At 41.2% G+C, this 26120-nt stretch overlaps 1 protein-coding gene across 9 annotated transcripts in view; it reads right to left on the minus strand.

Moving 5' to 3' along the window:
- ESRRG (estrogen related receptor gamma) overlaps window positions 1-26120 on the minus strand; it is a 627966-nt gene that overhangs the window by 420468 nt on the left and 181378 nt on the right. For 7 of the 9 annotated variants that reach the window (XM_061187298.1, XM_061187295.1, XM_061187297.1 and 4 more), the window contains one exon: window positions 17458-17549. The exons of the other annotated variants lie outside the window; for them this stretch is intronic. The gene's annotated coding sequence lies outside the window, so the exon portion shown is untranslated. The remainder of the gene's footprint in view (window positions 1-17457; window positions 17550-26120) is intronic. 9 annotated transcript variants of the gene reach the window in all.

A 26120-nucleotide genomic window follows, 5' to 3' on the forward strand; every position in this document is an offset into this window, starting at 1 on the left:
GAACTCTACTCGATATTATGTGGCAACCTAGATGGGAGGGGAATTTGAAAGGGAGTGGATACGTGTATATGCATGGCTGAGGCACTTTGCTGTACACCTAAAACTGACACGGCATTGTTGATCAACTATACTCCAATATAAAAGAAAAAGTTAAAAAAAAAGAATTAGTTTAGAATATTTAATGATGCCTATTTACCTTTCAAATTCACCAAGAAAGAAGAGATCTTTGCTGATATCCAGTGAGATCGATATTACTTAGCAGTGGTTTATAGGATTTGGAAAACAAATTCCTGAAGACAAATGAAATCTAGGAACAGCCTGCAAGTGTCTACTTTTATGCAACCCTATGTCACTTATTACACTGCTGCTTTCCCCAGCTACAGGCTTTCCATAGCCGCCCATCTGGTAATTGGAAATCTATCCCAAAAAGATCTGTCCTGGATTGCAGAAGAAGAGGTTCAAAGAAGGAGCCGCACAGAAAGGTCACAATTACGGGCATCTACTCAGGGCCAGCAGAGTACAACGCCTCATTCCTGTATATGTTGAATGCAACTTAGTGTCTGAGGTTATAAATGCCACACAGGCAGCAGGATGACGTGAGCAGGGCATGAGATTCAGAGTCGGGCAACAGAACTAGATTCAAATCCCAGATCTGACACTTCCTTCTTCTGTGACTTTGAGCAGTTTACCCAGTTTACAGATTTCACCATATTCTGCTGTCTTGTTTGGAAACTGAATTTAGAGATGCAAATAGGATCCGGAATGGTCCCTCGACTCATGACTTCGAATCCAGATTATATATATAATAACGTTGACAAGATTTTTCCCATCTGATGGTAAAAAAGACATCGCATAGACACCAGGCACGTCTTCTATCAGGAAGTGGTGGGCAGTATTTGTGCTGAGGAGTAGGACACAGCATGCTCTCTGCGTCTCAGTCATACTGTAAGTTCTTGCAGCTACTTAACTGAATTGACTCTGCACTCTGCATTCCGTCGGTGAAATGAGGAAATGCTTCCATCTCTTAGGGTTTGAAAATGTAAGGCAGATTCTCATTCCTCTGTCTAAAACTTCCCTGGGGCTTCCCATCTTCTGCCGGGTAAGAGCAAAGCCCTTAGGAGGGGCTGCAACATCTCTCAACTCCCCTGCTCTCTCCCTCTAGAACCGACCATCCCCTAATACAATAATTTTTTTAAAAATGTATTTGTGTTTATGGTCTTAACTCCTTTCACAGGAATAAAAATTTCACACAGGCAGGAATTTGTATCGATTTTACTCCCTGCTATATCTCTACTGCAGAGCCCGGTACTAGGGATGCTCAATAAATATTTATGGATAAATGGAACTGTTGTAAGGTATCAGCGTGTTATCTGTAAAGCATAGAGCACAGTGCCTGGCACATGGTAAGAACTTAATAAATGACAGCTATGGGTTCTTGCAGCTGTCTAACCGTGGGTAAGATTATGATCGTTGGAATCGTGAGGGGGCATGTGCTTTTGGCCAGTCAACAGTGCAACTAACACCTGGGTTACCCCAGGGTACTGGAAGGCGACTGCTCTATAGGTGGGCCTTGCCATGACTCATTTGTGGGCCTTGGGCACACCAGTGTCTGCATCTATAAAACAAACACAATAATATCTACCCTCCAGGGGAGGAAGAAGGTTAAAAAAAAAAGCTCTGTTTGTCAATTGCTTAGCCATCTATGATGAAGTATCCACAGCATGATTTAAAACATTTGATAAGAATAAAAATAGGAAAAAACCATAGCTGTTTACATCGGATGTTTTTCTGCCTACGAAAGGCATCTGTCAGCTGGCACTCACACATCCCACCGAAGAGGGTTTCAGCCACAACCTTTTTTCTTCAGGTTAAAATGAAGCAGTGATGAGGGAAACACAGTCAGACCTTTCTGGGGACATCTGAGTATCAGGTTTACCAGCTGGGGCAAGTTTTTCTTTTCATCAAGGTAGTAAAATACAGGGAAGGATAGATGCTAGTCTTCTGTTCATTAACTGGGTAGAATTAGTGCAGCGAGAAGGTTAATAATTACACAAGTAATTAACACTTCCTTGATTTTCATACTCTAATCTTATAGTTTCAGGATTTCGACCTCTGGTCCCAGAGTCCACGGGAAGACGAGAGCAGAATGGCGATGAATGGCATTGGCTTTGGAGAGGGGGCTGGGGAGCCAGGAGAGTTTCTCTGGGTTTCTAACCACTTCCTGATGAGATACAACTACAACACAGGAACACTGGCAGTCAACACTCGAGTTTTTGTAACCATCGGGCGGGCGCCAGGCAGGTATTTGACACCCTATCTTCCCTAAGCCGCCACTCCCACCCCTTCACACCCGCATGCAACATATTTGGTGTCACTGTTTATTAAAGATAACTAATGCCCTAAGTCTTTATTTACTTCTGTTTATTGCTATTTTAGCAAGAGTCACTGGAGAGCAGCTATGCCTCTGGTCCACTAGGGTTCTTTAATCACTGTTAGTAGGTAAAATCATCTGTGACAACTAATCCAAAAAGCAGATTATATTTATTTTGGCTACAGTGGCTTGCAATTCGTTAAAATCAACAAAGCCTTTTCATTAGCCCCCTGCTGATGTCCTAAAAACAGACATTTCAAGGGTCTCAAAGCGCTGAGCTACACATATGCAGCCACGCTAATTCTGACAGATTCTCAGGGCCATTCTTAACACGAAATCTTATTAAACTAACAAACAAGAAACAGAACCCTTCTGCTTTCATACAAAGGCTTAATTAACATGCCTAAACTCCAAAATCACAATCATAGCCGCAAAGCTTCCTGAATGTGGAAGCAAAACAAACACAACAGAGACTGTATCATTAGTTAAGCAAGACTTACCAAAAATTGGGACCTTTTTTTTTTTTTTTTTTTTAAATAATGTGGGAAAGGATTAGAAATCAGAACCATGATGTCTATTTCTAAACAGTTCTGCATGGGCATTCTGGCCTTCAAAAGCTGGGATGGTGATTAACTCGACTAGATCTGGCAGCAGATCTACTGAGCAGAGGATCAAGGTCTTATTTCGGGGGCAGCCAGGGGTTAGAAACAGTTGCATGATGTTTAAGGTCAGCATCACTCCAGCAATATCCTATGTATCTTCCCTCTCCCACCCTCACTCCTGCAAACACATCGCTGCCTTTTCCAGGCGTATTTCTTTTCCTTGCTACCATCTGGCTGTCCATCGCAGAGAAGAGAGTCTCTTTAATGCTGAATTGGATTTTAAGGCTCAGTGTCAGAAACGGGGGCGTTCCAGGAAAGATGCTCACGGCAGTGACTCAGCCATCACTGTGCCACCAGGCAGCGGCCATAATTAATGAATGTATCAAAAGGTTTACTCAAGGAGCAAAGAAGGTAGACGATGATTTATGTTTACCTAGGGGGAAGATTATTTAGCTTTGCAAGAGCTTTCAGAATGAGGAAGCCCAGAAATATTTAGATATGGCGTGGTACCTCTCCAATCCTGGAGAGAAACTCAAGGAACAGGCAAGCAGATCCAGAAACAAAGGGCGGGGGGTGGGGGGGCACATGCCAAGGGTGATGTGCTCTCTCCTGCAGTTTTCCCCTCCACGGCTCTGATTGGAAATCTGCTGTGATTTGTTTATTTCCAAGACCGCTACTGCAATGGAATGACTTGTTTGCCCCCTCCAGCATAATCCTGAACATTGTCAAAGATGATTACCAGATGATACTTCATGCAAGTCTCTATCCTAACATGTGGATTTCCACTGGTCGAAAGGGGAAGCCAAAAGCTGCCCTTGAGAGCAATGGCTCGTTTGGTTCTTCAGTTCACAAGGGATGAGTGGGTCAGGCTGCCTCTGGGATAGAAAGGTCCAGTTCATCTCCACGAGGGCCTCTGTCCAGTAGCCCCTTCAGCCAGGACTTCAGCTTCCTCTGGTTCATTCCATGAGCAAAAGCGCTGTCTGTTAGAGCAGATAATAAAATCTAGCCTAGAAGGAAAATCCACATACAAAGCTTCTCTCCAATCAGAGTTCTGTCCACAGGGAAAAGGGAGCCACATCTGATAGACAAGTTATCACTTGGGCCCTCCATAATTAAAATGATTGTTGCCATAGCAATCCAAAGAGTGGTGCGAAAATACAAAAGGTTAGTGGCATGGCTTTTTGGTGGTTGTTGATATTGTTTGCAGCCCCAGTTTGGGTTTATTTATGGCAGGGCAGAAATGTGACTTGGACAAACAGCAGAGCAACATAGGGTAAGGTAAGAACACCTAAAACTCAATTATGGACCCAAGATACTGTTTTCAATTGTTCCTCAGCCCCTGGCCTGCCTTACTCAATAGGTAATAAAAGCGCACTGTCTTCCTTATGTATATTTACATCCAGCAGCTCTCCACAGCACACCCCAAGGCTTCCTGATTCTCTTCTCTATCATCTCCCACTGTCTAGAGGATTATACTCAACAAGATTTCCAGGTCATCACAACAGGTCACTTTTCTAAGCCACCGTATCAGGGAATGGGAACCACATGCCGTTCTCACGCAGGGAAACAAAGAATCCACTTGGTCCGGTGACTTAAACAGGATGGCGAAATAGCCTTTATTACTGTTGTCATATAAAACATGTTGAGACAAGCAATACAGCGGCAGTCGCCCCGAGGAGTATTTCAACTTTATACCTCCTAAGGTTATTCTCAAATAAAAGAGCACACACCCTTCAGTTTTTGTTTTGGGTTGGGTTTTTTTTGTTTTGTTTTGTTTTATTTTTAAACAGACTCCCTCTTTTCCTGGTTCCTCCAAAATGAGCCTGCTGTTCAGTGTTCATGATCTCCTTAGGACAAAAAAGTCTGAGCCAGGCAAGAGCCAAAGGCCACACAAAGAACTCCCCACTCCCCCAGACAACCCCAAGATCCGGCGCACCTCTGCCAGCCAGAAGCAGGAACGAATGGGCCAGTGTTTCCCAGCCTGGCCAGACCCAAAGAAGCACCTCAGGCGCTTGTTAAAACACAGCATGCCAGCCTCCTGGCCTGGAGGCTCTGCTACAGCAGGTCTGAGCACATTTGGGAAACACCAGTACAGATGAACTCGGCCAGATGCTCTGAGGGACACGTCGCACGTTCATAACTGAGTAGAGAATCCAATCCAGAGGCAAAGAACCCAAGGAGGTAGAGGATTCGTCTCTGGCCTTTTCTGCTACACAACTGGCTACTGCAACACAGCCAACCTCCCTCCCAGGAATACTGAGAATACCCATGGGCAAAAAAATCACTCCATGTAGGTTCTTGTGGCTCTAACACACCTTGAATCCAAATATTGAATGGTTTGGTCATGTTAATGTGGCAGAGGAAGGGAGGGGAGGAAGTTCTGTTGGGCTTTTAATTTGATTTTTCAACTGAATATAATAGGAGAGAAAGTAGCCATTTAAAATTCAGGAAAATGAACTGGTTACTTACTGATGGATTGATTTGGCGGGGGTAGTCTGAGTGGGACACTGCGCTGGCAGCAATAGTTTAGAAATCAGGTCGGGGGGGGAGGAAAAAAGTATAATGTTTCACTTAATGCTGGGGACAGTAGCTTAATATGTTGAAAGAAGCATATAATATTTCCTCTGGGGGATCTGAAGGTAGCAGTGTAGGTGACAAAAAAGCCTGGAGGACTGAGGTAGAGACGGGAGCTTTCATCTGATCAAATGAGTAGTGGACACAGCACGCTGTCACTAAGCTAGCTCTCCCTGCAAGAAGAATAGCTCAACACAGCCCCCATTACTAGATTTCATGGACACGCTGTCTTACCTGAATACAACTGGCTGGGGGGACTAGTGTCTAGAGAGAAACTCTCAAATAAGCTTTTACTAAAAGATGAGACGCTTAGCTGTGGCAACTGCTTCTCTTTAATTCCAAAAGCAATCTGAGCCGTAACCCAATAGTTCTGCCCTCTGATAACTGAGTAAAATCTAATACTGTTCCCGAAATTTTATAGACATTCCTCTCTTTCTAAGGACATGAATAGTGTATATACACTCTTCAAAGGCTCGATTTTTCTCTTTTGTAGCAAAATGGCAAGAGCCTATGGGAGCGCGGCGCCTGGGGCAATGTTCCTTTTCGCTTAGAAGCCACCTGCTAATCACCTGCAAGTAATAACAGACTACAGGGGACATGGCCCCTCACCCCCATGAAGGGCAAGGGTTAAGTAGAAACAAAGTGAGGGAGGTATTCTTGGCCTGAGGGTGCTCTGCAAAGTGACCAGTGAGATTCTCCCAAAGGATGGATTCAAAGGGCTGAGGAGTAGCCGTTAAAGATCAGAGGCAACTTGAAATGGACCAAGGAGCTGGACTTCTGAAGCAGAAAGAAAAAGATAACACTTCCAGAAAGGTAATACAGTCTCAGGGCCAACAATATCTCAGAGAGTTCCTTGCTCTGCCTCTAGGCTGAGAGGTTGAGCTTGATGGGCATGGCACACAATGGGCGCCTTCTCATCAGGCTGCTTTCAAAAGTATGGCGCCCTCTCACTCCACGGACCCCCAGTGCTACACTGGGTACTGGCACCATGAGGTGGCCCTACCAGATAATTAAGGAGAACACTAGCTTCAAACAGGGTACGAGAAAAATCTGGCTATTCCCACCGGTGTACAAGCTGTCCCTCAGTATCTGCAGGGGATTGGCTCCAGGACCCCTGAGGATACCAAGTCCCTTATATAAAATATACATAAATATATACACACACACACACATATATAATGGCATAGTATTTGCATAAAACCTACGCACATCCTTCCGTATACTTTAAATCATCTCTAGATTATTTATAATACCTAATACAATGTAAATGCTATGTAAATAGTTGCAAATACACAGTGAATGCTATTTGAATAGTTGCTGGTGTGCAGCAAATTCAAGTTATGCTTTTTGGAACTTTCTGGAATTTTTTGGAATATTTTTGATCTTCAGTTGGCTGAGTCCACGGATGCAAAACCCATGCATACAGAGAGGGCCGACTACAGTTTTACCCAAGAGAACTTAGAGCAGACAATTCAAAGGGCATTAAAGGCTTAGAAAACTGTAACTAAGATGTTGTTAAGGGAAAAGAGTTTAATCCAGTTCTGATCTTGAACTGAGAAAGAATTCAGGCATGTGAGGGATTTTGATGGAATGAGTATGAATAATTCTTTTCCAGCTACTGAAAAGTCAAGAAAAGATTTCTGAACTAGTCTGGTTGAAAAGAAGAAAGCCTTGAACATGAGAGATTGGTGCCTAATGGTGGCTGTGGAATCACTGTCTTCAGACTGTCATTAACTAGAATATATTCACTGATCTCCTTCCTACATGAAGATTGTAGGATGGCTTTGAATTAAGACTTGATTTGCTCTCCTTCACCATTACATCTTGCCCCTGTGCCCTGTGGAATGCCATTACACTCTGGCCAAATTCCCCTTTATCCTCCGTCTTTCTCTCACCTCTTTCCCCCAGTTTCTCCTCTCAAATGAAGCCTCATTTTTTTCTGCCCCTTTGCATTCATCCTGTTCCTCCATCTTGATAACAAGGAAGAGGAAAAAATGAATCTCTCTCAAATCTACTTCTCAATATTTACTATCATTTGAAATTTATGGCATCCATCTTCATCACCCACTTCATATCAAGGCTGCTATGGTCCAACTGAAACATTTCCTCTCCCTCCTGTTCAAATCTCCATGTTCTTGGGTATTTTTGTTAACTTTGCCATGTACTTGATGATTCTTTAATATCTATCCTTCCTCCCCTGCTTGAGAACACTATCTTCTGCACCACTGACCATCCCCCAGGCTACTAGATTACATGATAGATGATGCATCTCAAGATTTAAAACACTGTCCTCCTGGGACTTCCCCGGCAGTCCAGTGGTTAAGACTCCTCACTTCCACTGCAGGGGGCACAGGTTCGATCCCTCGTCGGGAAACTAAGATCCCGCATGCCACGTGGACAAAAAACAAAACAAAACAAAAAACTGTTCTCCTGTGAAAACAACCCAAATGTCCATCAATGAATGAATGGAAAAATAAAATGTGATGCAGACATACAATGCAATATTATTCAGTTTTAAAAGGAGTAGCATTCTGATACATGATACAACCTGGATGAACTCTGAAAACATTATGCTGAATGAAATAAGTCAGGTGATGTCATACGATCCCACTTACATGAGGTATTTAGAGTAATCAAATTCATAGGGTCAGAAAGTAGAATGGTGAATGCTAGGGGCTGGGGGGAGGTGGGTATGGGGAATTATTGTTTAATGAATACAGAGTTTTACAGTTTGAGATGATGAAAAGTTCTAGGGATGGGTGGTAGTGATGATGACTACACAACAATGTGAATAGACTTAATGCCACTGAAATGTACACTGAGAAATGGTTAAAATATTAGGAAAAAATTAACCCCTGGTCTCCCAAATCTGCATAGGAATGTTCAAGTCACACTGGAATCAAATCTGATTGTACTTAGTTTCAGAAGACACATAGTGGGGTTGGTCAACGATTGGTGGTGAAAATTTGTCACTTAAAGGTATATTTCTTCCTTCCTTCACTCACTCAAGAGATGTTTACTGGGCAACTACTCTGTGACTGGTACAGTGCTAGAACATGAGACTGAATAGAACTCACAATCTAGAAGACAGTCAAGAAGTAACAATGTGTCCCACAAATGTTAAGAAATAGGAAAGAAGTGCTTGGAAGGCTTTACTTAGTGTGTGGGGAAAGGGGAAGGGAGGATGCTTTAAGGATGCTTTTAGACTGAGACCTAGGGTTTGAAGAGGAGTTAGGCAAAGAATAGAAGACTATTCCAGAGAGAACCGTAGGTGTGAATGAGAAAGAACATAAGGCTTAGGGGATAGAATGGAGATTGGCTTGGCTGGAGTTTAGAGAAAGAACAGAGAGGCAGGTGATGAGGCCTGAAAGGCAGGCAGAGAGTGGACCGTGGGGGGCCTGGGAGATGACATGAAGCGTTTTAGACATTTTTTCCTAAAGGTCAAACGAGAAGATTACACCAGATCTCCCAGCCCCCTTCCCGACTGGGGCTGCTATTCAACCGTGAAGGTGTTAAATCTGTGATCTCTGTCCAAGCCTCGCCTGTTATGCCCTCATCCTCCCAATGTCCTCCGAGAAACTGCGTCCCATCCCCCAACACCTCCCCACCCACACATGTCACCCGGACCTCACTCAAATTACTAGGCGCCACGTGGCTTCCTTGGACATCTTTCCTCTCCAAGTCCAGGGTCGACATTCTCACCACTGCCCTCACTCACAACACACAGCCAAGTTTATTATGTAATCTTCCTTTCTGACTCACATCCCCTCTGAAGAACCTCTCTCTGACTCACTTCTCCCTTGGAGCAAGCATCCTTCTTTTTCTCCTGCATCTTTAAAACTTTCTTCTCACCCCTTTCTTTCTGCTTTAGATATTCTCAGGTCTCTTCTGTTAGCATATCACTCTTTGGTCACCAAAGGTGAAGGAAGATGTGAATGTGGCTCACTAGCTGTTCACTCTGTCTACCTTCAACTTGGCCGTCCACCAAGAATACGAGGTAACCCATTTGCTCGTCCCCTGTGCATTCCCAGGCTCACTTCCTTCGGAGGTTTATTTAGAATTACTCTCTCCTCAAGCTCCTAACCCCTATCTTCAGGAAATGACTTGACATTCTGACTATTTATTCAGTGGGCACTCTCACCCCTCATCTGTCCTTGCCTTTGTGGTCCATGGGTCTGTTTCTACAGATGGGCTTGGTCTTCCAGTCTTTTTTTAGGGAGGATGGAACTTCACCATGTTAAAGCCCTGAGAACTGCCAAGAAAGGTAAGACATGGTTCTTGCCCTTCTGGAAATTTTCATCTAGTTAGGAACATGGAGGACTATATCACTATAGTTTGTTGTTTGAGGATGAGTCTTAAATGGTACCAGTACACATTTCAATATCCAGGGTTCTTCCAGCTGAAGAGGTCTGGGAAGGCTGCAGGGAGGAGGTGAAGTTTAGGCTGAGCCTTGAAGAATAAGTGGGATCTCAATAGGCCTGACAAAGAGTGATGGCAGGCAACCCAAATAGAAGGAACTGCAAGTGTGAAGCATGTGGGTGGAGCACACAAGTAGTTACGCTTTTTTTTTTTTTTGAGATATCTTTGATAATAGAACATTATATTAGTTCCAGGTGTACAACATAATGATGTGATATTTGTATATATTGTGAAATGCAGTTATGCTTTTTAAAGTGAAGATCGGAAAAACACAACGGTGTAATAGAACTAGAAGTGTGTATGGGATAATGCTGTGGAGATTTCAACTGCCCAGTTAGTCAGGAAGGACCTCGTTATAGATAATAGGATCGTATTCTAGAGTGGCCCGCAGTGAGGCTTGAAAGTTGAGAGGTTGGAGGCCAAGTTCAGTTAGGAGGTACCTGTCACCAGCTGGTCCCAAAGTAAGGCACAAAGAGATCAAGGAGGACATATATGATGCTTTTAATCTTCAAACAAGGATCCCTCTCCGGCTTTGTCCCATCCCTAATACTTTTGGGGGGAGGGGCTTCTTATCTTTATTGATTTATTATTTAGTTTGTTTAATCCCACTCTTAGAGTTTCCTTTCCTTCAGCTTAAAATTCCTTTTTCTCATAAAAGTAATAACTGTTCTTTGTGGAAATTTTAAAGAATTCAGGAGAACACTTCTCCCCTCATATTGAAAATGCTTTCCCTTGACCCACCCTGAGAAACCACGGGGTCTCTCTTTCCCTGCTCTGTAAAGCCTCCTGACTTTTCAAAGTTTTCGAGTCTCTTTGGCTTGTCATTTCCCTCAGCTGGAAACCCTCCCACCCCTGCTGCCTCAGCCTTAAGGGTTCAGCTTAGATATCAACCCCTCTGGAAGCCCAGCCACACCTCTCCTTCCCCTCTGCCCAATGTCCTAAGAGCCCACCTCTGGGGGCCCCATGACACTTGGGCATCCCCCAGAGCACCAAACGAATGACATGGAAATACCCATTCTCCGCAGCCGTCTTTGCAACTAGTCTATGAGCACAGGGCTCCAGAATCACACTGAAAAATATATAAAAGATTTAGAATAAAATAAATATTGCTTTTCTTTCTTTTGGAGAAGGATCCAATCTAAGCTAGATGAAGCTACAAAAAAAATCAAAATAAACATACTTGACTACTTCTCCTAGTTGAAAGGGCATCAAAAGCAAAATAAAAAGGTAAAATAAAACAGGGAAAGATTTTTGTGACACATTTAAGAGAAAAGGGGTTAATATTCTTAGTGTGCAAGCAGTGACAACAAAGAAGGAAAATGATGACGATTTCAATAGAAATAATTGCCAAGAGAATATGAACATGCAAATTCACTAAAAAAGATACAAATGACCAATAAAAATCATAACAGATGCTTGACTTCATTCATCATTTTTAAAATGCAAGTTGAAATAACTCTAAGACACCACTTTTCCCAATAGTAAATTGGCAAAAAATTTGAAAGTCTGATAGAACCATGGCTAACCAGGAAATGGATAGTCATACAATGCTGGTAGATGTGTACATTTATACAATGTTTATAGCGGTTTATAACATTGTATAAGTTGTATATATATAATTTATGTAACTTTTTAATGATCCACTGACAGTTTCTTATAAAATTGAAAAGGTAGATACACTTTGGCTCAGCAATCCTAATTTAGATATCTATTCTATAGGAATAAAAACACAAGAATAAAAAAAATTACATAGCATTACTGGAAACAAAAAATGGTAAAAGAGTTAAATGCATATCACTAAGGGAATGGTCATATATGTTATGATATGTCCATCTAAGGGGGTACTAAATACATACTCGTGAAAAGAGTACATATGTTAACAAGTAAACAGAATTGCTATATGTGGCATGGTTGCATTTTTTCATTGAAAACGAAACTAGTTAGATCAGTATCTCTATAAACATTGGAATTCGTAGAAAAAGCTATTAATAAACTGTGAAGAGTGACTATTGGGTAGGCATGGATTATGCTTCTGTCTTTTTCCCTCCACAAAATAGTTTTTAACTTTGCCATATGTCTCTTTATCCTCAGCCCTTAGCAATCCTCATGGTAGATGTTCAGTAAATGCTGGTTAAAGAGAATCCTTTCTCGACCATCATGAACTCTTAAGAAATCTGCCAGTTTTGTGTATCTGAAAGCCTAGCCTGACCATACGTCACTGTTTGCTGGTTATTTCTGTCTCCGGTCTGATTATCAGCAGTACTCCTCCCCCCTTCACTCACAAAGCGATTCAATTTGCACAATAAATTATATGGTCACCATTATAAAATCTCACTGAAGCCCTTGGCACTGTTAATTCACTACTTTCTCCCCAAATGCTCCTTCCTTATCTTCATGACACTGTCCTTTATGCCTCTCATCCTCCCCCTCCCTTTCTACTTCGTTCATTCTCTCATTCACTGCCTCTTTTTCTTGTTTTTCTTCCTGAAGTTTAGCTTTCCTTAAGGCTCTTCTCTCTATGCTTCATCCCTGTAATGACCAACCTTTTCTCACGACCCCACACAAGGGTTGTCTGTCTCTGGCTCGGGTATCACTCCTTTTCCAGGCTGATTTGCTATGGGAGCCTCATGCCTCAGATTCCCTACAGCTCAAACCCTAACTGTCTAAAACTAAAAGAGTCCCCGTCTCCCTCCTAAAGGATCCCACTCTTGGTCCAGTTTCTCAGAGATGCTCCAGGTGGCAGAGTTATGCTGGTAGTCATTTGCTCCATCAAGTAGCAGTACAGCAAAGCAAACTCCAAGATGGGGGCGTCTGCCCTCAAATCAAAGCTCCTGTATTTGGCCAAACTTCTGAACATCTCTGTACCTCAATTCCCCCTTCTTTAAAATGGGATAATAGCAACTACTTTATAAGGCTGTTTCCAGGATTTCATGATTTATTATATTTAAAGCACTTAAAAAGTGTGGGGCACATAGAAAGCATTATAGAAATGTAACCTATTATTCTATTTTCCAAATTTGCCAGAGTGAACATATGCTATAATAATAATAAAAAGTATTAAAACTAGTCAATAGCTCCCAATGATTTCTAAATCACCCACAAACCATTTGGCTAATTTAATGCCCTGCTCTCCATGGAGATGAAACCATTCTCCTTATGTCACCCAACCTTCTGACATTTTTTTCCACTCAACACTTCCCAGTTCTTTAGCCCCCATCCCCACCCCCAATGTTTGTCTGGGGAATTTTAAGAACTGGCTCTCAAATGAGAGGAAAAAAGCCCCAATTTTTAGCATTCGTCAATATAAATATTCACATCATGGCTGATTCCAAGCCACCAACATGACATCATGGAGTATGGAGTTGGGAAGAAATATGCACCATTAGATAGTATTTTCACCATCCAGATACAATAGGCAGATCTCAAGAGCATAGGGAATAGCAATACGGGGGGAAAATAATTAGGGAGCGGTAAGTTCTGAGTATTTATTACTTTTATTTTTAAGATAATTGCTTTACTGTAAGTTTATATAATTTAATTTTTCATAATATTTCATGAAAAACTGGCTCACAAAATTCCTAGAAATTTTACGCTCAGTTCTCTTGGGATGAGCAGCCTCCCACACACCAAAGAGCCCCCTCCCTCAAGTGTCCTCCCTTTGACTCCAGCTTTGCCTCCCTCCTGAACTGGTCCTCCTTGCTTCTTCCACGGACCCCTGGGCTACCCATCCTGCAGTGCAGGATGACAGCACCCCTCTGGTCCTTCCCTTGCCCAATGCCGTAAACATTTTTAAGGAACACTGTACATTTAGCACCCCAGTGTGCATACTTTATTATCTTTTTCACTGACTATTTTGAGTATCATCCTTTCTCCCACCTCCAAATTAGATCATATTTGTTTTATACCAGTGATTATCCACCGAGGAAAAGGAGGGGACTGCATATTTGAGAATCATTTGAGAACCTGGGTACCTTTACAAGCCTCTTCTCCCAGCCAGTGGAGGCTGAAATTCCATCTCCAATGTCTTACCTCACTTAGGCTAGAGAACTACCATCTTATATTTGCAAATCTTAGCCCAATGAATGTCTGGCACATAGTAAGCACTCAGTAATTATAATACTTGTACATTGAAGAGATCAGATATTTTAGGAGAAAAACAAATTCTATTAACTAATTTAATAGTTATCTAAAAATTTGGATTCCCTGTCAAGGTAGGTTTTTGGTTTCTTATAGAAAGAAATAACAATATAGTCCTGGTAGTTATATTAGGGTATAATAGTGAGAAAACAGGTTAAAAATTCAGGATCTTCTTTCTTATAAAGGAAGTGAAATAAATGCCTTCTATCAGAAACCTAAAGCATAAGCACATCGCTACTAACAGGGTAAAGTGGTTGATGCCTTTATTAATGTAAAAATGACCGGAAATTCCTGCTGTCACATTCTTGGAGACCTTGGGGACATGTAAAACACACACACACACACACATATGTGCTTGCACGCAGGTGTGAGTATAAATATATGTGGCTTGATCATACACTTACTGCAAAACATTTTTAAACTCCAAGTTTGAGGGCTATGAACTAACTTCATTAGAAATGATAGTATTTAGAGATCTAATTGTTTTACTCCTACTTACTTTGAAATAGCATCATAATTAACTTGTCTCTCATGAACCTCAACAACAACAAAAGCAAGAGAAAGCTAATGGCCTTCGTGTTCCCATGGAAATTTTAGCTAACACTAAAACAGTCAAAGATAAGCACCAGTGGTAAAGCATAAAAGCTACATTTCAGAATCAGAATTGCTTTATCACATCCTTTCCGAAATCAGAGGAGAGATGTCAGATTATCCTGTGTCCAAATCCATTTGGATTCCCTGGGCACACACCCAGTGGCAGAAGTTTCCTAAGAGGCATTCTCAAGCCATCCTGAAACAGCCACCCTGTAAATAAGTGGATCTTTCTCTTTTAATTGGTACTTAAACATTTGCCCCAAGAAAGAAGAATATTTTTCAGGCAGTCTGTTTAGTAAAGAAAAAAAACTAAAAATTTTGGCCACACTTTGCCAGCAGTAAGCTTTCTGCTAATTCTCAGTCATAAATAAATAGCATTGACAAAGACATTAAAGATGGAAACGATAAAAATAGTCAGAAAGGGCAGCAGAAAAGATTGCCATGATCTTCTGTCTCAGTTTGCAAAAAAGGTATTAAAATCCCAACGATACAAAAATAGACTTGAACAATTATCTTCTTTACAGGGAGGGGGAAACTGCTCCCAGACCTCATAAGATGGGTGTCTTCAAGGTTTCATTGATTAGTTGATAAGTTTGCTGGTGAATGATGAGTCGATTAGTCAGAAGGGTTTGAATTAGTTACTAGAGCTGCGTCTCCCATGAATAAAATGCAGGACTGTCCTCTCTCCCACCCTCTGTGACAGATGATATCTGTTTTCTCCTGTGAGTTTGAATTTAAGAGCCACTGAAGCTCAGCCACAGTATATTCTGGCTCAAATGAGCTGAAAATTGCATTCAATTTGAATTTCAAAAATGGAGGGGAAGAAGGGAAGAAAAAAAAAAACGCTCAGCACCCATCAAGTCTCCACACTTTTCAACTATTTCCTGCTGCTTAGTTGCATTCCGCCAGGCTAGGGACCTGAAACCAGGATGTACTACAGGGGGAAAGAGCATCGCTGGATTCCTGCCCAGTCTGAGTTTAAAAATAAACTTTTAATAGTCAGGATCAAAGCAAACCTCACTTTTACACACATGCATAATGCAGAACGCGACCTGCCGAAAAAGTAGATTTATTTTTTCCAAACTCAAATTGACCTGCTTTTTTTTTCTCTTTTTTTTTTCTCTTATGTACTTTGGAGGTGATAAAGGTGAAGGTGTTTTCCCTGGGAAACTCTAGAAAAGCAAATTCTTCTCTAAATTAAAATTAATTCCTCTTCAGCTCACTTAAGACCCTCATTCCTTGTTGCTTGATTTTTCCCCTTCTCCTGCCTCGCATTTCAAAGCAGGTGCGCGTTGTTGAAAAATTGAGTGAGTGGACATCGAGTTTTTTCAAATCAAATCACATTTTAAATGCTCTAAGAGAGTTAGTTATTTAAAGGAATCTTGTGATAAATTATTTTATAAAGCCAACCTATTTTTAGAGTGCAAACACTCGCCCCTTCATGCAAAGGCATCCATCGTAAGCATGCATTTGAGGCAATTTCCAGTTTTCTCAAAGCAGGGCACACCTGCAGTTTTGAAAAAGCACAAACTGAAGTATCACCAATAATTAAAACTAAACCAATGTTACACAAAACAACAGGTGACATCCCAGAATCATGTAACTGAATGATGTGGGGCCAGAACTCCATTACATGATCATTGGACCTGAAGGAGCAGAGAAAACACCAGACTCATTTCAACCCACTTGGCACATGGAAAAGTACTCTCCCATTGCCTAAATTATTCTCAGTTTGCAAGCGAAGCAACTTGGGTGTCATGAAAAAGGTAATTCAATTCTGAAATGCTATTTTCCGCATGGAAGCAGGAATCTGCTGAATGCTGTTCAGAAAATCCGACTGACTCCAGAGGGTTCAATACCAGGCAGGATGGAGAGCATGATTTCCTGCACCCTTGCTCTGCCTCTGGTACTGCAGCAGATGGGGGAAGAGGGTAACGGATGACTCACCGATCTGCCTTGCAGGAGCTAACCATGCAGGGCAGTGGTTTGCCTCCTTTCCTGAGCTGTGAACCTGTTTGAAAGTCTGATGGAAGCACAGACTTTCCAATTTAAGAACCCCTCCATACTGTGATCCTCATATGACAGTCATTACCAAGGGGTTCACAGATCTAAGGGGAGGACCTGGGTTTAGGAGACCAATTAAGTAATTGATGATAGCCTAGAAAAGTAGGCACTAGGTGACTTTCCTTCAAAAACGGAGTGAAGGAGACAACATTTAGATATATTTGGAAAGAACTAGGCATCCAATTGGTAACTGACAGCATGCCAAGAACTTTTAGTAAGTTCACGGAAGGTAGAACTGAGAAGAGACGGTTTCCTATCCTAAGTACAGGACAAAGCTGAAAGAACAACAATATTTTACTTCTTGCACATCACCAAAAGACAAGAATTAAGAAATAGTCCGACCCTGACAACCATGGCTTAGTGGCCAATACAGGGAATTAATAGAAACAAGAGTAAAACTTTTCAGAAATAATCACATGATCATTGCAACACACACTCCATAAAGTCCCATTTTTCAGAATATCCCATAAAATAAAACGCGTGAAAAGCTTCAAAATGACGTTTTTGCATTTTAAAAGACAGAATGAGGGAAACATGGGAGCCTCTTCACATACTAATGAAATCCTTGCCAGGACCACGGGGACAGTCAAAGATGTCAAGAGGCCACTTAACTCTTTAACATATAACACATGGCATTATATTCTGTAAGTTTTAAAGGAGCATTAATGTCTCCTAATCTTATAGGGAACAGCTTACCTTTCAAACTGCAACAACGTTAGCGTAGGATTTTTTCCTTACATCTTCATAATGTAATATTGTTTCACTGATGAACCAGTAAATTGTCAGCTCTATTCATTTGTGTGACGTGAGCAAGGATCCAACCCAAAAAAGGAAAAAAAAAAAAACAACAAAAAGTGAGGTCAATTTTCTTGGCTGCTGAATTTAATAAAATCTCCCAGGCAAGAGAGTTAAGTACGCATTAATAGCTATGACTTAGTCTGCGCTGCCTTCTGCAAGTCTTTGATTTTCCTATATATATACTCAGGGCTGTATTAACGTTCCCGCTAAGGGACAGTCCTCATTACTTATTTTAAGTTTTCTTCCTTCTCAGCTTTATCAGATTTATTAATCTTCCGCTCCTCTCTTATTTATAGTGCATGCTCTGGTTAAGGTTTGAAAGCATTTTCCATTATAACACCCATTTATAACTTTCAGAAAAAACAATTCTTCTATCACAGGGATCAAGGGACTTTACTTATTTCACTTTGGTCTCAAAATATTCGAGTTTCTCCAAATCAGAGGGGTTTGTTTCTTATTTCTCCGATCCTCAAAAAAAGATAAAAAAGGAAGCAGGTAGAGGGCAAGTTTCCTGATTGGAAAAACTCAAAGCTTCGGTTTTAAATAAGCCCACAGTGGATTTTCACCAAATATGCTTTTTTTCAAAATGCTGTTTTTGGTAGAATGTTTATCAGAGGAAAACTATTAGACTGAACCTCAGGAAACTGCCAATATTTTACAAGAATGGCAATTCCACATGATTTAACTTAATACCTCTCATATCTTTATCCTTATGTAAAAGAAAACTGTTCAGAGCAACACAGTGACCCCTGGGATATCCAGGGGAATTCTGTGCCAGACTTGCAGCCTAGGGAAGGGAGAAGGGAGAAGAAAAAACGGTTGTGACCAACAGATAACTGAAAGGCCCTAACAATTTGTTTGGTGCACACTCTCATGCAGTTTGTTCCATAAAAAATGTGGGAAAGCTCATTCATCTGACGGCACCAGGCCATTTCCATCACACCCCTTGAGGCATGAATGTGGTAACCATAGACTTTGGGGAGTGAACACTTCAAAGAGATGCCTGTATTGTGATTAGAAGATTCTCAGAGGGGCTCTAAATCGTATTCACTCAAGACACCCTTTAAACCCACAGCTTTTTCCCTTTTCTTTAAAGAATGAAGTTAAAAGTAAAATGCTTGACAATTAAACAAGATTGAGGTTTCAATTTCAACTTCGCCTTAATACCGTAAGACCACAAGAAGCAATTGGAATCAAACTTTGATCATCTGCTTTCATGCTCAAGAGAAACTATTAGAGTACGAGAAAACAAAGGGATCGTTTTAAAAGTTCTTGCATAGAGGGAGAGCTGAAGATCAACTAAGCCCAGAGACCAAGGAGGCTTCCAGTACAGATTGGAATTTGATAGGGTCTAGAATCAAGAAAGGAGGATGCCAACAGAGAAAGACAAATATCATATGATATCACATATACGTGGAATCTGAAAAAAAAATGATAGAAATGAATTTATTTACAAAACAGAAATAGACTCACAGATATAGAAAACAAATTTATGGTTACCAAAGGGATCAGTGAGGAGGGTGATAAATTAGGAGTTTGGGATGAACAGATATACACTACTATATATGAAATAGATAAACAACAAGGACCTACTGTATAGCACAGGGAATTATACTCAATATCTTGTAATAACCTATAACAGAAAATAATCTGAAAAAGGATACATGTATATAATTGAATCACTTTGCTGTACACTTGAAACTAACACGACATTGGAAATTAACTATACTTCAATAAAAAAAAGAACTCCCCTCCCCCAAAAATAGGAAGATGCTCTGCAAATAAAAATAGGTGTATTTGGTATACTCGTAAATGAAAAAGAAGGCAAGATGACTCGAATGTGAGAATCCAACTCTATTTATTTTCTAGGACTGGGAACATAGGAGGCCTTATTAAAAACCTGCAATTTGTATAAGTATAATGAAGCATTAGGAAAGAACCCACCCAAGTGACACTACTGAGGGAAACTCATTTAGGTTGTTACTTTTTTTTTTAAGAAAGCTTCCGACTCCAGAAGTACAAAAGAAGGATCTGAAGGAACAAAAATCCTTCAGGTGCTGATTTCATCAGATAATAAGTTACCGTCCAGGTAATCACGCCAATGGTCACAACCGATGTGGCTGTGATTTCAAGTTAACATTTAAAATACATAGCTGGTCAAAGCCCACCTCTGAAATCAATGAAAATTCAAGCTAACATTCACACTGTTAGTAACAGCATTGGGAACAGGTTCTCCTCTGACCCCACATATAGCACTCATCTCTGAGCAGAGGCATTCAACTCAGGATCATCTTACTGTGACCTCCCACACCTGCAGGGGCAGCTCAGGTCAGGGGGCAGTGGGACCCTGCTCTCAAAGTCTTGGGGAGGAAGAATTACTACCTTAGCCACTCAACTCCCTTTTTTTTTTTTTAAATAAATTTATTTATTTATTTATTTTTAGCTGTGTTGCATCTTTGTTTTTGCGCACGGGCTTTCTCTAGTTGAGGTGAGTGGGGGCTACTCTTTGCTGCGGTGCGCGGGCTTCTCAGAGCGATGGCTTCTCTTGTTGTGGCGCATGGGCTCTAGGCACGCGGGCTTTGGTAGTTGTGGCACACGGGCTTCGGTAGTTGTGGCACACAGGCTTCAGTAGTTGTGGCACGCGGGCTCAGCAGTTGTGGCGCACGGGCTTAGTTGCTCCGCGGCGTATGGGATCTTCCTGGACCAGGGCTCGAACCCATATCCCCTGCATTGGCAGGCAGATTCTTAACCACTGTGCCACCAGGGAAGTCCCGCCACTCACCACCCTTTTAGACATGCACAAAACCTTTAGGAGTTGTTGCAAGAAGAGAAAAGATGTCTGCCTACTGCTTCTAGAATTCCTGACGGAAGAATCTGGAGCCCAAAGGGACATGAGCTAGTTGCCCACGGGCAATTGGGTTCTTGCTATTTGGGAGTTCTCGGGAGGTAGGGGTAAAGGAGGAATTAGAACTTAGCTCTTTGCTCTTCTCCCGCCCCAGTTTCTGCATATTTTTGCCATAAACCCCTCATGCCCATTCCATTTCAGGCTCTGTCCCATTCAGGGACTGGGAGTGAGGGAAGACAGATGGGCATGAGAAGGGTATGTGGGATTTGCTCCTATTACCTCAACGGTCTCCTCTTACTACAAAATGCAATATACACCTCCCCAGATCAATTTCATTTTAAATGGTGACAACCAACCCAGGTGGAAGATTTCTTCCTCAATATAGCAGATAATGTACTAAAGAATAGAAAGCAAGACTGTTGCAGACCTTTAGAAGTTGAGTTACAGCATGACTGAGACTTTCTGGGTAATCTAGCAACTCACTACCATGTATCTCATTTCTTTTTTCTTGTCTGCAAATAGTCCGAATTGCAACCAACCAGTTTTAAAATGTACACTAGGACACTGCTGTTTTATAAACTAGGAGTTGCCTATACCCAATTCCTTATTGAGATTGGACATATGAACTGACAAAAAATTAATTCATTCCAGGATGGAAAACTACCAGATACACTCACATAGATTTTGCTTTGCACAGCTTCACTGGGCATCTTTCACACGGATTATAATGTGAATGGTGCCCCCCCACCACGGCTGCATAGTGTACGGTTGGGGAAGGAAGCATCTGGATTTTTTTCCCTAATCCAGAGTATATTTTTAAAGCAAATCCAGAGAACCAAGTTACCAGTTTCTCTACTCACAAAGACACTGATCCCAAGGCAAGAGGACTGGTACCACCCCCATCCCTACCAGCTTCTGGGTTGTTGCAGTCACCTCCTTAGAAGATGGGAAATTACCTCTCTACCTTCAGAGGGACAGAGATCTGTTCTTCAGGTCCCAAGTACTAAGAATGGATATTTCAATAAAAAGAGAAGCCATTTAGCACATAATGTTCATGAATCATGGTGGCACTACAGTGGAACCCAACGATTAACAGCTTGGCTATCCTTGATGAAAAGCACATTTTCAATTCCAAAACCTTAGGAGTACGTCTTACTAGGAGGAGTCACCTGTAACCTACTTACAGATACCAAAGCCTGTGCATCATACACTGTCAAAACGTAAATGGATGGCAAAAGATTTTTAAAAGGGGGAACAAAGATAGTTCCACTGACCCAAATGAATATGACTTTAGTACAGTCAGATAGTAGATGATAAACAGAAGAAATTCCTAAGCTTTCTAGATTCCCTGCCATAGGTTGTTCATGTGGTTCTAAATAAGTTTGATTATTTGAAGATTTTTTTCAAGATTTTTAGAAAAGCAATCAGAAAAGATTATCCTGGGCAGGCATAGGATATACAAACAAGTTACTGGTTAATGGGAAGATCTGGGGCAAAGATGACTTCAAACCCTACCCCACTCCCCAACACACACACACACACATACAACCAAGCTCGCTATAATAAAAGAGAAACAGGGAACAATGTAATTAACATGGTATTCAAAAATGACCCTTGAAAGGAAGAGTAGGTCAGAGACTGATATAGTTTTGAAAATGGATAATAATCCAGCAATGTAATAGATACAGCTTTTTCAGTGATGGATACAATGTAAGGCTTTCCCCCAGTTAAACTGAACTCCAACTTAGAATTCCAGAGTTAGATCTCCCTATGGTTGTCATTCTACAGTTAGTTTTCACAAGTTCATTAATACTGGCTATCTTCTGATGCAATTTCTGAAGGAGAAAGCTCTTCTGTAAGAAGGACATAATATTTTTAAAATAAGTGACCAAGATCCTTGATTCTAGCACATTGCTGATCATTTTTCTTCCACTTTAACCCTAGAAACATGGAAAGTCAGAAAGGGAAAGGAACAAGGATAAGTAGCAGAAGAGAAGAAATGTGAAGAACTAAGAGAAAAGGAAAATAATGGAAGGAAAGAGGAAGATGAAATGCGAGGGAACACATAGTCCATTCACTCAAACTCGGAGTACCGTTAACACAGTCAAAATCAAATGGAGGGCAACTTCCCCTGGGTTTATCACCCCTTTCCCTGGAGGATGCAAGAACACCAATGCTGGCAGAGATCTAGAAGATGGTCCACTCCAAAGTCCTCATGTCACCAGTGAGGAAAATGAGTCCCTGGAAGGACAGGTAACTTACAAAGTCAGGACAGGAAGCCAGGTTCACTGTGGACCAGTCTAAGGTTCTACAGACCACAGCTGCCTGAAAGCCATAAAGGCTTTTCCGAGTCATAGACACTTGCTAATGACCCCAGGAGTGAGGTAAGATGGAGATGCCCTTCTCTCTCTGGGGGGAAGACACAGATCAGCTCACAGTATTTGAACCCACAGGAAGAGCTGGAATTGGGCAACGCCACAGCTGACCCAGCTTCCGGGGTAATCTGACCCTTGGAAACAGCACACTCTAAATTCAGAAGTATAAGCCCCAAGTCCAATTTCTTACATTCCCAACAAACTGTCTCTGGTGGTGATTATGCCATAACATTTCTGAAGATTAATTAAGAGCCTTTCATACATCACTTGGCTTATAATTAACAGCTCCCCCTGTCTTTAATAAAATAGATAGCATGAAATAAACAAGGGAGACCAAGCAGTAGGTAAAACCTAAGCCCAAATGATATCATCATCCTCTACCCGTCAAGACAGAGGCAAAGAAGCAAAAGGGGATGGAAAAGATGAGTGGGGCGTGCTGAAGAGGGAGATGGGGGGAGAAAGAAGGCATTTGCTCAATCAGTACCTATTTTCAGAATTTCCTTCAAGCTGGCTCTGACTGAGAGCCATCAATTATTAAAAGATGTAACGTGATGCTTCCTTTGTTAAGGCAAATCTGCAAGCAGACCCCGAGAGAAAATAAAAAATGAATTAGGCAGAATGTATTAGTCTGCTTGAAGAAAACAAAGATTTAGCTATTGGGACTGACTCCTTTTAGAAATAGTTCAATTTTGTCTCCAAAATCCACAAACCATTTTTCCCCCCTCTCCTTACCTATTTATTTATTATTTTCTACAGTAGATCACACAAAAAGGGGGATGAATCATTTCCTAAACTTCTCCTTTCTTTTCAGATTCAGCTTGATGTATTGTCTTCATTTAAATTACAAATACACTAATCTGAAACACTGTTTACCAAGCAGCATTTTAAATGAAAGATACAAGAAATTGCATCACTCACATTTTAAAAATGACTTTAGACTCCGGACCTCATAAAAAACAGCCAACGGTGTTCTCTGTCTTGGCTGCTATATTTCAGTCCAGCTAATGAAATTCAATTAGTGAGCTTTGTACTTAGGACATTATGATTCTGATGGTTGGTCTGATCAAAACTGGTGTGCCAAGCCCTAGTCCTGTTTTTTGGCAGACTACAGCTAAGAGAAAAATTCAATAGGGTAGATAGGCGTGGGAAAAGTTAGTTTCAGAGGAGCTCACTTCTCACCATCATTAAAAAATATGGGAGGAGGAGAGCTGTTCCCTGTAAGGGCTCATTATTTACTAAGTGAATGGATTAGCTTTTAGAGAAACCTCAATACCTAAGTCTGTCATTATCAGTTTTAGGACTTTCCAAAAATAGTGATGGACCTAAAATAAACCAGTAACCAACTAAAACCAATAAATCACAGATTTAATTTGTTTTTAGGTTTTGATCTGCCTGAGCTTGTGTTCCAAATAAAAAGTATGGAGACTGGACTCTTAGTGATGTCTTTATAAACCTTCCCAATCAAACAAAGCAAGAAGTATCAAACAGGAAACCCTGAGCCTTTACAGTATAGATTCAGACTACACCGTCAGTTCAAGAGGTGCTGTATCTTTAACACTTGAAAGACTTTAACACTTGAAAACAGACACACACTTAGCAAAAACCACTGGGCTGAAGCCTAGTACATTACATTGTCTTGATCCTACATCTGGACCACTGGCCTTTGATTCAAGGGCACCACACCTGCATGGATAAAGCCGAATGGCAAGACAGAATTAAACTAATTATTATATGGCCTGATTCTTTGGACAGCAAAAGTAGACAAGCAAAAATTGAAAATTTCAGAAGGATATACAGCCACTGGTCTGTTAATAACAATCCTAATTAATTAGCCGACTAAGAGCTGAGCATCCATTTAATTTTCAAAGTTGTTTTCTTAAAACAGAAACAAGCTCATATCAGTCCTTTGCTTCTCTCACAGGGAATGACACCACCATCCAACTTGTGTGACAGACAGAAACCAAAGAAACATCCTTGGCATCTCTTTTGTGTCATCACCATTATCCATTCCATGTCCAAAATCTTTCCCTCTTTTTGGAAAACAATTACGGGAACAATCATGTGAAATTCCAGAAGTGGCATCTGACGTCTTGGTCCACTCCTTGGAAAGTTGTTCTAGACGCTTTCAATTTTACCTGAGAGCGACCCAGGATTGAGTACAGATGCTCAGCCTGGACTCCATGTGCCCTTGGTGCTATTTTTCTCTGACTCAAAAATGGTACAACCCCAACTGTTCTCGATAGGAATACATCATCACATTGATGTTTTTTTCGGTGATAAATCCATTCTGAAGCGAACCTTTCCTTGTGTCAAATACAAAAGGGAAAATGCACACTCACTTCCTTCCCACAAATGGGCTGCCTCTGATGTGTTTTCTCAGAATTCATTAGTAAAATGCCCTGCTAGACTGCCTTGCTCCAGCGTGCTAGGGCAGTCCGTACCTCTCTTCTCAAATCCACGTTGAGTGACTTCACATTGCTAGCTTGAAATCACCCACAGCGGGAGTAGTTACGCCAAGGAAATCAGCAAACGTACAACTCAGGTGTTTTTTAAACAAACGGTTACCAAAGGGGAAAGCTGGTCAGGGAGGGATAAATTAGGAGTTTGGGATTAACATATACACACTACTATACATAAAATAGATAATCAACAAGGACGTACTGTATAGTATGGGGAACTCTACTCAATATTCTGTAATAACCTATAAACCTATACGGGAAAGGAATCTAAAAAAGAATGGATATATGTATATGTACAACAGAGAGACAGTTTATCAGCACATCACTGAAAAAGGATTTAATTTATTGTTTTCTTCTATGCAAATAAAAGGTACTATAGAGTGTCTTGTGTCAACACCCATCTTTTTTTTTTTTTTTTCTCTTTCCCTCTTTTGGGGGAGGCTAGCCAGAAGTTCACCACCTCGTGTTCCTTGGCACAAGGCTAGACCATATTTCCCAGCCACCTTTGCAAGTAGGTATGGTCATGTGATTGAGTTTCCCTCATGGGAAGAGACTAGAAGTGACAGAAGCCTCTCCGTACTTGGCTGGAAACCACACCCACCAATACTTTCCACAGTATTTCCCTTTCTGGGGGCTTTTGCAGATGCTATGGACACCCCTGGATGCCATCCATTGAAGTCAGAGAGCAAGCGTGTAGAAGGAGCTCAACCTTCAAATCCCCACCAGAAAGAGACTCACCCCAATCAGGAATACCCATTGTGAACTTTAAATGTGAGAGAACAATTAATTTTTCTTCTATTTGAACTATTTAACATTTGAGGGTTTGTCTGATTCACCAGTCACCATCACTGTTAACTAAACCCTCTTTCAACTCTTCTTTCA

The sequence above is a fragment of the Eubalaena glacialis genome, chromosome 3 (assembly GCF_028564815.1).
Source record: "Eubalaena glacialis isolate mEubGla1 chromosome 3, mEubGla1.1.hap2.+ XY, whole genome shotgun sequence".
NCBI classification, from domain to species: domain Eukaryota; kingdom Metazoa; phylum Chordata; class Mammalia; order Artiodactyla; family Balaenidae; genus Eubalaena; species Eubalaena glacialis.